Source organism: Leptonychotes weddellii, unplaced genomic scaffold (genome assembly GCF_054177405.1).
Source record: "Leptonychotes weddellii isolate Sample4059 unplaced genomic scaffold, ASM5417740v2 HiC_scaffold_3050, whole genome shotgun sequence".
Classification (NCBI taxonomy): domain Eukaryota; kingdom Metazoa; phylum Chordata; class Mammalia; order Carnivora; family Phocidae; genus Leptonychotes; species Leptonychotes weddellii.
In genome coordinates, this window is record NW_027901368.1 from 1 (window position 1) to 12,909 (window position 12,909).

General features: G+C 37.0%; 1 long non-coding RNA gene across 2 annotated transcripts; it reads left to right on the top strand.

Annotated features, from left to right (window-relative positions):
• The first annotated feature begins 32 nt into the window (after positions 1 to 32).
• Positions 33 to 9,400, top strand: LOC145719109 (uncharacterized). Of its 2 annotated transcripts, none has more exons than XR_014142186.1 (3): positions 33 to 110; positions 1,589 to 1,653; positions 7,802 to 9,400. It is a non-coding gene; the product is annotated as an uncharacterized LOC145719109 (long non-coding RNA). The 2 variants fall into 2 exon arrangements; XR_014142187.1 differs by lacking the exon at positions 33 to 110 and adding an exon at positions 1,173 to 1,422.
• Positions 9,401 to 12,909: the final 3,509 nt, after the last annotated feature.

Sequence of the window (12,909 nt, forward strand, 5' to 3'; positions counted from 1 at the left end):
AGAGAGCACGAGAGGGAAGAGGGTCAGAGGGAGAAGCAGACCCCCTGCTGAGCAGGGAGCCTGATGAGGGACTCGATCCCGGGACTCCAGGATGATGACCTGAGCCGAAGGTAGTCGCTTAACCAACTGAGCCACCCAGGCGCCCTATCTTTTCATTTTTTAAAAGAGTGAGGTGCTGTCACGATCATTCTGTTCAGTAGTCCTAAGTATAGCTTTTATCTATGTGGTCACTTGTTGGAAGGGAGGGGGTTAACATTAATGAGTGGATAGTGTACTAGTATTAACTAACTAGTACTGTCTCATTAACCTTATCTATAAGATGTGATCTGTATTTAAAGAGAAGGAAACTAGCTAGAGCTCAGAGCTTTAGGTCACACAGCCAGGATTTAGACCTAGGTCTATCTGACTCCATACTCTGTTATCTTTCTACGACATAATGTTCTTTTCCTGTGCATGATAGAAAAATTGTTTTGAGTGTGCAAAATTTTTTTGAAGTCAGTATTGAGTATGTGATAGTTGTATATATATTTGCATTTTCTAGTAGTAGAGTGAATGGTGAGCATTTACATTCATTATAACGATGTTTTGCAGGTATTATCTAATATAATTCTTATTTTGTAAATGAGAGATTAACACTCTGAAAGGTTAAATGATTACACAGATACCAAGGTGCACAGTCAGGACCCCAATCCAGGTCTTCGGATTTCATTTATAGTCTTTCTAGTTTAGAACAAACAGAGTCTGTATCAGATGTCGTACACTGGAGGACTGCTTGCAGATGTGTTTTAAATTTAAAAGAGTTGCCAGTTTTTAAGAACTGGAGATTTCACATAAAATCCCTGCTTTCTGGGTTTTCTTGAAAAAATGTGGAGATTTGACCACATGCCCAGAACTGAGTAGTAGTTACTTCCTCTAGTCTGGCCCTACTCTGCAGCAGACCACAGCCATTTACACCCTTTACTCATTTCTATCCACTGGCCTGATCTTGAAGACTGGACTTAGGATTTCTAGACTGTGTTATGTCTTGGAAACCACTTGATAGGGGCTGAGAAGTGTATTGGTGATAGTGGCAGTTTAGTCCAAGCTGAAATATTTTCAGTGCCTTTAATAAAATTTCTGAGCTGGAAGTGACAGATGCCATTTACTAATAATGATTAGCATTCTGTGGTGCTGTCACATGATCTTATTTCATTTAATTGAAACCTCTTATTTTCTGGAGGGGGAAACAGGCTCAGAGAGATTAAGTAACTTGCCCAAGGTCATAGGTTAATTACGCAGAGAGACAGGGCCAGAACTTGGATCTCGGTGTTACTGGAGAGCCCTCATGAAGAGGCCTCAGATGTGACTTCTCCTGGGAGGCTCCAGTGACTTCAGGCAGTTAGTTCCTTGAGGCAGAGTCCTTGAGCCTCTGGGACTGTCAAAGTGGGTGTTTGTTGTTACATTTATTTTTCAGTTTTGAATGTTATGTAGTAAATTTTTAGTTTACTGATGGTATGTTGTGGTTATAGTCTCTTTTAAAAATATTTTATAATTTTTTTTGTTACATCTGAAATTGATATTTAAACTTAAAACTTTTCCCATTTTTCAGAGGTACTGAAATGCTTCATTTGGCTGTGTTGCATTCTAGAAAACTTTGTGTCTATTCTATCTCAGGTAAGAAACGTTTTTTTCTAATGTAAAATTTGTATTAAAAAAACCTTAATATAAAAACTCTTAATGTTATGTAAGAATAGATACTTATGTTCACTTGCTAGAGAACACACAAAACATTTGGTTGAAGATTTTCTTATCTTGGTTAACATTTTCCCTTGTTCATTTATTTTTTCAGGTACTTAGGCTATTACATTTTTTTTTTTTTTTGGTTTGCTATTTATATGCATATTTAAATTTCTAGTAGAGGATTCCTTGAAATCTCCTTCTCAGGAATTGTGTCCAGGATTGTCTGTGACTAATAGAGGCCAATTCTGTATACTTAGGATACTTGAGTGTTTTAAAAAATTTTTATTTATTTTTTATTAAAGCATAGCTGTGACACACGATACTACATTAGTTTCAGGTGTACAGCATAGTGATTCCACTTCTCTATACATTATGCTGTGCTCGCCATAAGTGTGGCTACCATCAGTCACCATACAACGCTATTACATTACCATTGACTGTATTCCTTATGCTGTGCCTTTTATCCAGGATACTTGGGTTTTTTTTTTTTTTTTAAGATTTTGTTTTATTTATTTGACACAGAGAACGTGAGAGAGGGAACACAAGCAGGGGCAGAGCGAGAGGGAGAAGCAGGCCTCCCGCCGAGCAGGGAGCCTGATGTGGGGCTCGATCCCAGGACCCTGGGACCATGACCTGAGCTGAAGGCAGACGCTTAACGACTGAGCCACCCAGGCGCCCCCAGGATACTTGGGTTTTAAGAAATGTTTAATAGCAACAACAAAATTCATTAGATGCTGAGAGTCATGGTGGTTTAAAGTACTTTTTCTCTGATGAACCTTAAGTGTTTTCTCTTTGCAGTTCAAATTTCTTGGCTTTTGGTTGTTTTTACTCAGCCTGCCTTAAGGCACTTGTCATTCTCTGACACTGTTCGTTAGGTACCAGTATAGCAGTTAATTATAGTTTGGTTTCAGCATTTTGATCCTTATTAAATATAAAAGGTAACTTAAAAAATTTTGTAGTAATTAGATACATTTTAGTTCAAGCTGAGAGAGTTATTTTCATGGATGTCAATATTGGGGAAATTTTTTTATGGGTACAATAAAGCTAATTGTTTGGGCATCTGTTCCTTATACAAGAGGTGTTCTTTGGAGTTTGCTCTAAATATTAGCTTCTAGGATTTGAATTTTTCATACTCATTCTCTTATTTGGGCTTTCTTTGTATTTTGCTTTCAGTTTGAGTAATGATTTGTCTTTACTGTATTTATATGTGTATATTTATATACCCTCAACCCAGTGTGGAGCCCAGTGCGGCGCTTGAACTCATGACCCTGAGATCAAGACCTGAGCTGAGCAAGAGTCGGACGCTCAACCAGCTCAGCAACCTAGGTGCCCCTGAGCTGGATATTCTTAAGTAGTCTCTTTTTGGGGGTGAAGTTCTGTTAGATTTTGAAGGCAGGCTTGGTAACCTGGCCTATGGTATATGGTAGGCATATGTTGACTGTGTGAGTGAACTAATTTTTGGGTAGTGCTGAGGCAATTGGTAGTAGCTCTTTATTACTGTGTGTTATTTTTATTCTTCCTTCTTTTTTTTCCTTTGTTACCACTATCATTTTCTTTTCCACTTTTCCATTTATAAGTCAGAAGCCCAACATAGTACCTCTCTGTCACTGGTAAACACTCCCACTGGTTTCATGGTAAAAAATGTTGCTTTTCCTAGTGATAGGGCAAATATTTAGTGTTCCAGAATAAATGGAGAAGATGTGATATAGGCTACTTTCCTGCATGCATCTAGTTGTTCCTCTGTTTTCCATCATAAGGCTGTTAACTGTGAGGTGATACTATTAACTGGGTTTCACAGGACATGGAGGAGGGGAACTTGTGCACAGTTACCCCTGAATACTGATTGGAGAATTGGTCCCTTCTGGAGGTTCTAAGAGGGCAGGAGAGGGAAGAATCCTACAAACTAGAAATTAGGTAAGACTCTTGGCCTTCCCTGGTCCCATTTGAATGATGGCCCAGAAAGACAGAAACCTCTAGGGTTTCCCTGGGGCATAGGGCATAATAGATTAGTGATAAAGTGTATGTTTATCAAAAAGACTTGCTGAAAGAAACTGGCATGTTTGGTCACAACTTGTTTATGGGACATTGGTATTTTCCTTCAAATTAGTGTTGAAAATGAAAGTTATTTGTCATGGGAATGGTGATTTTATTGCTCTTTTCTTCTTTGTATTCATTTGCAAGCTTTGTATTCTCTGGGTATAAAGAGTTCTCTAAACAACAGTCCCTTATGTCCCACCTCACTTCCCTATTCTATCTCTCATTTCTTCAGCCTCTTATGATATTTGGAGGCTGACAATTTGTATATTTTTTCTGGCTTGGCTTGAATTGAGAAGCAGGGAAGTTAATATTTTTGTTCTCTTGAATATGTTTCTTGAGGTTCCAGACTGAACTTTTACCTAGCTTTTACTGTAACAGGGCAAGCGTAAACATTTTTTAGTTTAAGTAAAACCGCTGGTGTCAACAGATGAAAGTGTTAGCTGAACTTGACATTCTCACCTCTGACTGCTCCCTCCCCAAATATGTTTTGGTTTCTTTTTATGCTGTGTGCTTCTAAAAAAAGATTTGAGGCATACTAGAGGAGACCTCCTGGACACACCAAACAACCCTTCATAGTCAGGCCGCTGTGCTGACCTCTTTTTGGTGGGTGATACGTTATCAATTGCATGCTTAATATAGAGAAATAGCAAGGTGTTGCTGAAATGAAGTTAGCCCACCTTATCATACCTAAAGGAAAAGCATCACATGGCATTTCAGATTCCTTTCTGATGGGCTTCAGTTTTTGAGTAAATGGTTACAGATGTGTGAGCGTAAGCCATACTGATTATATTCTCTTAAATATTCTTTTCCAGAAATTATGTACTTCAGCAAGCATTTGCTAAGCATTTGACATATTTATAGAATTTTAATGTTTGCTGTGAGTGGGCAAAAAGATGTGGTTCTTTACTTTTGATAGGCTTATATAATCTAATTTGGTTATTTAACACAATGAACCTTTTAATTTACTCTGTAATGGTTTTTATTTCATTTAACTTCATTAGATTTCTCCACAGTTATCTAAAATTGCACCAAAAACTGTTGTCAAGGGACCTTTGATTTTTCCAGAGAATTTTTTGTTTAAATCAAATCGTGTTTAAATAAGGCCAATAGCATCAATGTTCTAATATTCATTTTACTTTCTAATTGATGAAACTTCATATATATGTATTTTTTAAGATTTTATTTATTTATTTGACAGAGAGAGAGAGAGCGAGAGCAGGAACACAAGCAAGGGGAGTGGGAGAGGGAGAAGTAGGCTTCCCGCGGAGTAGCAAGCCCGATGCGGGGCTTGATCCCAGAACCCTGGGATCATGACCTGAGCCAAAGGCAGATGCTTAATGACTGAGCCACCCAGGCACCCCAATGAAACTTCATATTAATTTTAGCTATACATGGACTGTATTCATAGAGATACACTTGCTATATTCAATCTGTATATCCCAGGACAAAACCTGTGTATAAGTAATTTTAATCTTTTTTTTTTTTTTTTAAGATTTTATTTATTTATTTGAGAGAGAGAGAATGAGAGACAGAGAGCATGAGAGGGAGGAGGGTCAGAGGGAGAAGCAGACTCCCTGCTGAGCAGGGAGCCCGATGCGGGACTCCAGGATCACGACCTGAGCCGAAGGCAGTCGCTTAACCAACTGAGCCACCCAGGCGCCCCAAGTAATTTTAATCTTGTGTCATCGGTGCTTCTCTAGGAAAAAATGGTCAGAAATTTTATATTTTTCAGATACTACCCTTATTCCAAAGTAGTATCTAAGGAAGACAAATTGTCTTCTGTTCTCCATAGGTGCATTATTAAGTTTTAAAGTGCTATTACCTGAAATCTGAAGATTACTACTGCCTTTGGAGCTTTTTCAGAACACAAATCCTAGTGTCATTTCATGCCAAGTTTGTCTAAGTATTGAATGCTGACCCCTGTGTTCACTGACCTTTCAGCTAGCAAACATGTGTAAGTGCATTCCTTACTCAGAGAAGTTGATTCGGTTTTAGGTACAGGATGAAATTTGTAATTTCTGTAGGGACCAAATTTCCAAGTTTCTTGGAACTTTTTTTTCTGGTTTCTTGGAGGCTAGACCTCTCCTAAGGTTAAGGCTGTGAGTTATTTAGTGTGTGTGTGTTTCTTTTTTTCTTTTCTTTCTTTTTTTTTTGGCCCATGTGGTTGCAATTACCCCTCAGTTTCCCTGGACCTTACTGATTTTACTACCATTTAGATTTCACAAAGGTTTCATCTATCAGGGTGAGCAGGCAAATTTGAGTCTTTCTCTTTGTTTATTATCCTATTGGTATGTGAAGTCTGTTGTTCCCATTTTTTAGGGGCATAAATCAGAGAAGTGATTTTCCTCCAGGAGATTCTCCCGTTAGTTTTCTCTTTCAACCCTTCACCTTCCAAAAGAAGAAAAGGCCAGGCTAAGAAAGGTGGAGGTGGAAATGATGTTTTTTGATGGCTGGTTTATTTAGGAAAATTGTCATTGGCTTACCAAGTTTTTTCCAAGTTGTAAAATGATGGACAGCCAGGCAACAGGTTATATGGTGCTAACTCTAAAGACCTACTTTGAGTACTTTGTCCTTTACCAGCTGTGTGATTTGGGGGGAAATTTCTTAAATATTTATTTATTTATCTATCTATCTATCAGAGAGAGAGAGAGAGCGCACGCACAAGCGGGGGGAATGGCAAGCAGAGGGAGAAGCAGGCTCCCCACTGAGCAAGGATCCTGATGTGGGACTTGATCCCAGGACTCTGGGATCATGACCTGAATCAAAGGCAGACCCTTAACCGACTGAGCCACCCAGGTGTCCCTTAAACTTTTTTTTAACTTAGGGTACTTGCCTCACTTCTAAAATGGAAATAGAAATATTTTGGTTCTTACAACCTCAGTGTACATTGGTAAAACCTTTTGGACTAAAATAAATGCTCATGTATAAATATGTATACACATACATACAGATAGACATATATGTTTAGATTGTTTTAATGATCTAATACTATCCAGTTTGGGGACTGTTTCATTTGCTTTATATTTTAAGTTTTTCTTTAAATTTTGCATTTTTGAATGAAAGACAAAGATGCTCAATGGAAAAAGTTGCATCCTGAATCCTTTTTTTTTCTATCACCTCTTTTAACTATAACGTTCTTGCCTGGTTACTGGGACATAGCTTCAGCTGTAAGTCCTCTAGAAAACCTAACAACCAGAGAGTAAAATAAATATAAGAAATCTTTTTCGAGGTGCCTGGGTGGCTCAGTCGCTTGAGTATCTGCCTTCAGCTCGAGTTGTGATCTTGGGGTCCTGGGATCGAGCCCCGCATCAGTCTTCTTGCTCAGTCTCCCTTTTCCTCTGCCCCTCCCTCCCACTCGTGTTCTCTCTCTCTCAAATAAATAAATAAAATCTTTATTAAAAAAAAGAATCTTTTCAAATTTGGAAAGAAATAGAAAGAAATTATAGTACATATGATCTATTAAATGCAGAAAAAGTATCTTTGCTTTGAAGGAGATTTTTCTTCAAGGACTTCAAATAAAACATATTGTCCTCTTTACTTGCTAAAGGAAACTTTAGAATATCTCTCCATTAAATTAGGATATAGTGTATTAGGGGCTTGAGTATTTTGAAAGTTGGGACAGGAAACTGAATTGCTTGAAAGTGTGGGGAATTTTTTCTAAGACACTTTGAGTCATGTCTTTGCTCTATTATTGTTTAAGTATAAGGAACTTGACCTCATTTATTTCAGAACTAAAATTGAATGGTTCTGTTTTTATTTAAATAATTACACTTTACTCAAACATAATGGAAATAGATAAGAAATGTCATCCAAGGTGGTATTTCATCTAATGGTGTAATCTACCCAAGACTTAAATTGTTCTAACTGTGCTGGAATTCTGTGTCATCAGTATGCTAATTATTCCTAATACGCATTGTTTTAGTGCTTTGTCATTTTAAATTTCACTGAAATGGAATTACTTAGAATTGGGATGGAGGATGAGAAGAAATGAATATTTTTAAACGTAAACAAATACAAAGCAATTCTGTAATTTTTTTCTCCTTAGGAACCTTGGGTAATGTGGAACATGGAAACCAATATCAGATCAAATTGATGTATGAACATAATCTTCAGAGAACAGCCTGCAATATGACTTATGGATCATTTGGTGGTGTAAAAGGTAATTTGCATTAATCATGAGTATGCTATTACAAGTACCAGATTTAGGATATTTGGCCATATAAAAATGGAGGATCATGGGGTATGAATCTCAGAGGGAGTTAAACACATTTTATTGAGACCTTTATATTCGAGTGGTCAAGCAAAATAATGAAAAGAGAAAACTTTAAATATCAAAAGTGTTTGATTTTCCTATAACCAGCACTTTTATATGGTCTACAGAGATATTTCTAAAAATGTCTTTTCTTTAAATTTTGTCTTTGTACATGAGCTGACTGAAATTGAGCTTTTTTGGGTAGAACTGTGTGACTGCCTCTCTTAGTGGAAGAAGGGGTTGATCTCCTTGATAGGGTGTCCCTGACCTACTTGTGATAGGCCGGGTGAAGCTGTAGAATCCTCTCCCCACCTCGCCCCCCTCCAGGGCCACTGCCCAGGGTTCTGTAGGTTGTTTCTGCTTTAGGGTGCCTGGATTGGGGGCAAGCAGAGACTGAAATGCAGACCTCATCCTGCTCATCAAGGCATGTGCCCTGGCCTGGAATAAACCTCCCCAGAGGAAGGGGGCCTTTTCTAAATTTCACAAAGGCATTACATTTACCAAGTATTGGCTCAGTGAGGCTGGGCTCCTTCCACCTTGGGGAGTATCTTTTTCTAAGTAGCATGGGGCTACGTGCAGCCTGCCCACCCTAATCCCAGAGCTTCCTGCGTTACCAGGGCTTGGTGCTTGCTTGGGTACCCTGTTGCTGTTGGCATGGGAGAGTTTTTTATCTACCACCTACCTCCTCTCACTTCATTGTGATAGGGTGATAGAGGAGCTGCTGGTGCTGGAGTGAGGACAGGAAGCCAGGTAGTGACACTTTACCTTTGTGGTTGTGTGTGTGTGTGTTGGGGTGGGGTGGGGAGGTACCTGTGGAACATGAACTAGGGATTTCACCTCTTTCTGGGCTCATATTTTTATGAGTTTATTGTTTAATCATTGTATTAAAATGTAGACTGCCTATGTTAGATTTTTCTTTAGTGACATGAAAGAAATGACTTTATTTTGGAAGTCATTTGTGTGAATTCAGTTCTTTCATACATAGAGATAAAGGTGAGGAAGAATGAATTTGAGTGTATCAATTAACAGGAATATTTTAGGTGGTAATGTACAAATAAATGTTTTGCATAAAGTGATATGAAACAAAACACTTGGCTAGATTGTGGACTTGCTTAACTTGAGTAATGGGAATGTTTGGATTATTTAAGGAATATGGGAGATGTCCACAGTTGGATGAAGAGAGGAGAGAAAGTGCTAAAATTTGATGAGAGGCTAACTTTTATCAGTGAAGTATCCCTTCCTAACCTTAGCTGTCAGAACTGATTTTCACTGTTCTTTAAAAAAAAAAGTCTGACATGATCAGGGGACCTAGGCCTCTGTTGTTTAATAAACTGTTTTAATTCTTTTCCCCTACTAAATCTTCAAAAGGCAAATTGCTAAATTCTGTGCATCTGGAGTCCAAAAAAATTATGATAAGAGAAAAAAATGCTTTGGCTAAATGAAAGTAAGTTTTAATTTTTTTGGTAGAATCAAGACAATTCTTTAGACTACCTATCAAATGTTATATTGATTGCACTGTACTTTTTTTTTTTTTATCAGATCAAGTTAACCCAATTAAAATAAAGTTTTAAATAAGTAAAAAGGGAGGGCGCCTGGGTGGCTCAGTTGGTTAAGCGACTGCCTTCGGCTCAGGTCATGATCCTGGAGTCCCGGGATCGAGTCCCACATCGGGCTCCCTGCTCAGCAGGGAGTCTGCTTCTCCCTCTGACCCTCCTCCCTCTCGTGCTCTCATTCTCTCTCTCGGAAAAAAAAAAAAAAAAGTAAAAAGGGATTCCTTGCTTTTGTGTGACATTTTTGCTAGATTTAATAATGGACTTCCAAAGTAATGATATAGTTGCTAATTGTTTTGAAAAGAGCAGATGACTTTGTACTTATATAATACCTTCTCTTATTTCTTAAATTTTGCCTTACACTTAAAAAGTACCTGTTGAAAAAACAAGAGGCCATTCTGACATGCTTTACTTTCCTTTGGTTAAGCAGAACATTTCACAATTTGAAACAGAAATGTCTGAGTAGCAGGAGTGATTATTTCATTGAAAGGGTTTGAAACACATAATATCACTGTGGTATCTACAAAAAATATGAAAAAATAGTGGGGGTGGTAAATTAGTAAAAATCAGCTTTATTGGCAGATTTCCAGGGGGTAATAGCGAGTTACTACTAATAGGTACATGATTTCTTTTTGGGAGGATGAAAATGTTCTAAAATTAGATTATGGTGATGGTTGTACAGTTCTATAAATACAGGAAATACTTGAGCTGTATACTTTAAAGAGGTGATATATAATATCTCAATACAACTGTCAAAAAAATTAGCCATGGGATAAAATCTGATGCTAGGGAGGCGATAGTAGAGTCTGCATATCCTACATTGCTTGGGGCCATGTAAAGTGACATAATACTCCTATATAGCAGGTTGGCTATTGAAAACCATGAAAATATTCTTGGATGTTCATATGTGACTTATGGCAATGTATATTAGGAAATGATCCAAAATATAGAAAAATCATATCAAGTTGCCATACAGTTATTTCTTTCCTCTTTCTGTCCTCCCTTCCTTCCTTTCATATATACATTTATATACTTATTTGTAATAGAGAAAAATTAGAACTGATCTAAATGAGTAATAGAGGAGAATGACGAAGTTTTGATGCATAGATTCAGTAGGTTGTTATGAAGCTATTAAGATTGTTTTGTTTGCTGAAATGTACATCTTTGTACATAACTCTTTGTCCACATTTCTGATTATTTCCCTAGGAGAGAATGTGAAAATGGGGATAGTGAGTCACTAGGTTATAAAAATTTTTTTCTCAACCTGAAAACTCCCCCTGCCATATACTATATAAATAAATTGTAAAAAGTACAGAACTTAAGAAGAAGAAAGTAAAAGTCACTCCAAGGTATGCACATTTCCGTACAAAGCCCATTTTCTAAGCCTGATATCACTGTGTGTGCCTAATGTGCACCTTTCCAGGAGTGAGCGGGTCAGTCTTTTAATTTGAAAACTTCCCTAGACTTATCTGAATTAAAAAAGGAAACTTAACATTTGCTGTCTTCTATCTTCCTCTGTGTTTAGGATGCCTTCTTGTGGAATTATTTAGTTGTAGAATCATGTCAGTAGTTCTCAAGAAAGGAATTAAGCAAGAAAACCTGGCCCCATTTTGAACAAATGTATTTATAAGGAGCGGGAAGGCAGAGTGAATTTATTTTGCATGTGCACCAGAATAAACTACCACTAGATGGCAGTACTCTACAGCCTTGGATTTTAGTTGGTTCTGCCTTTAAGGTATGTTAAGAAATCACCAGTGGAGGAATTTTGAGCCTAAATAATACTTTCCCTTTTACTAAAAATAAATGTAACTTCTTCATGTTGCAGAAAAGTAATGGAGTGGTTTAAAATAAATTTAATTATAATAGGTAACGTCTCAGAATGCTTTTTGCTGTGCTTCTCAAACTTTAAGTTGCATTTGAATCACAATGGGATCTTGATAAAAATACAGGTTCTAACTCTGTAAGTCCAGAAATGGACCTGAGTTTGAATTTCTGATACTCTTCTCAGTGATGCCAGGTCTCAGAGATCTAGAGGTATGTTGCTGTCCTCCATTTACTGAGTACTCTTCTGTACTAGGCACTGCTCTAAATGCTTTACAGGTTGAGTAACTTAAGATATACTAAGCAAATGGTAGAGAAGGGATTCTAACTCAGACTCTCTGCTTCCAGAATCTTGTGGTGTTAACCATACTAAAGTGCTTCCTTGTCTGGGCTGTGAGTAAATTAACCTTCTTCCTAATTCAGAAAAAACTTTCCTATCAGAAAGAGGTGTATCTTGGTTTGGCTGAAGTTAGTGCATAACTTTGATTCTTTGTAGATTATGGACAACATGTTGAGTAACTTCTGGGTCAGATACTTGCTTTTTCCAATTTAATTTTTTTAGTTCGTGCTTTGGTTTCTAAGAAAAATCTTCCCCCAGGCTCCCAATAATCAAAGACGTTATATATGGGAGGGTAATATATGATTTGAAATTAGCGAGTGATTACTGTTTTTTTAACCTTTTCTTTGTTTGCTTGTTCATTATGAAAATATTTCAAAAACACCTTTTATACATTTGCAAAAACTCAAAGGTACATTCCTTTGATGCAGTAGGGTTGGCTTTATGTCAAGTTACATGTAATGTCTATTAATGAGAAAAAATGGTAAGGAAATAGGAAATCTAGTTTTGTGAACTAGTTGAAGCATATTTGCTTAATATCTTCCATTATTCAGACTACTACCTACAATTGCAGAATTTGTTAAAATTCTTTACATATTATACTTTTTAGGGAGAAATGACTGATATTAATGGCTGTATTGGGCTTTTTTAAACAAAAGGAGTGTGGGAGATGTGTTTGGAGTTAAAAAATGTTCATAGTTTCTCTAATATATGCTTTTTTTAAAGAACACGTGACTGGGTTTTTATAAAAATGGTAGTTTATCTTTGCCTTTTACACTATTGACAATGCTTGCAAAATTTAGTGAGTGGCATAAACATGGACAATCAAATTATAATTTGGGAAGATACTGATCAGTTTTGAAAAGGTAGATTTGAATTGATTTAAAAATGTTATTAAAATTGTTGGAATTTATTTGGTAATCTGAACTCTACTTGTTTTTGAAAAAAGGAACAAAGATATCTCTGCCAGATTTTCCTCTGCTTTTGTTTCATTGTGTCACTACAATAGTGGTGGTTGATATGGCACTTTACCTAGTTAAGATAAGCTTGCCAATTCAGAATTGTATTTCGAAAAGGACAGCATTAATATGGACTGACAGAAAATATGACTGTACAGTGAAGGAAGAATGCTAATGTTTTAAGGTCAACAACTGCAAATACTTAGCTTGGTAAAGTAAGGTACTTTAGTGTAT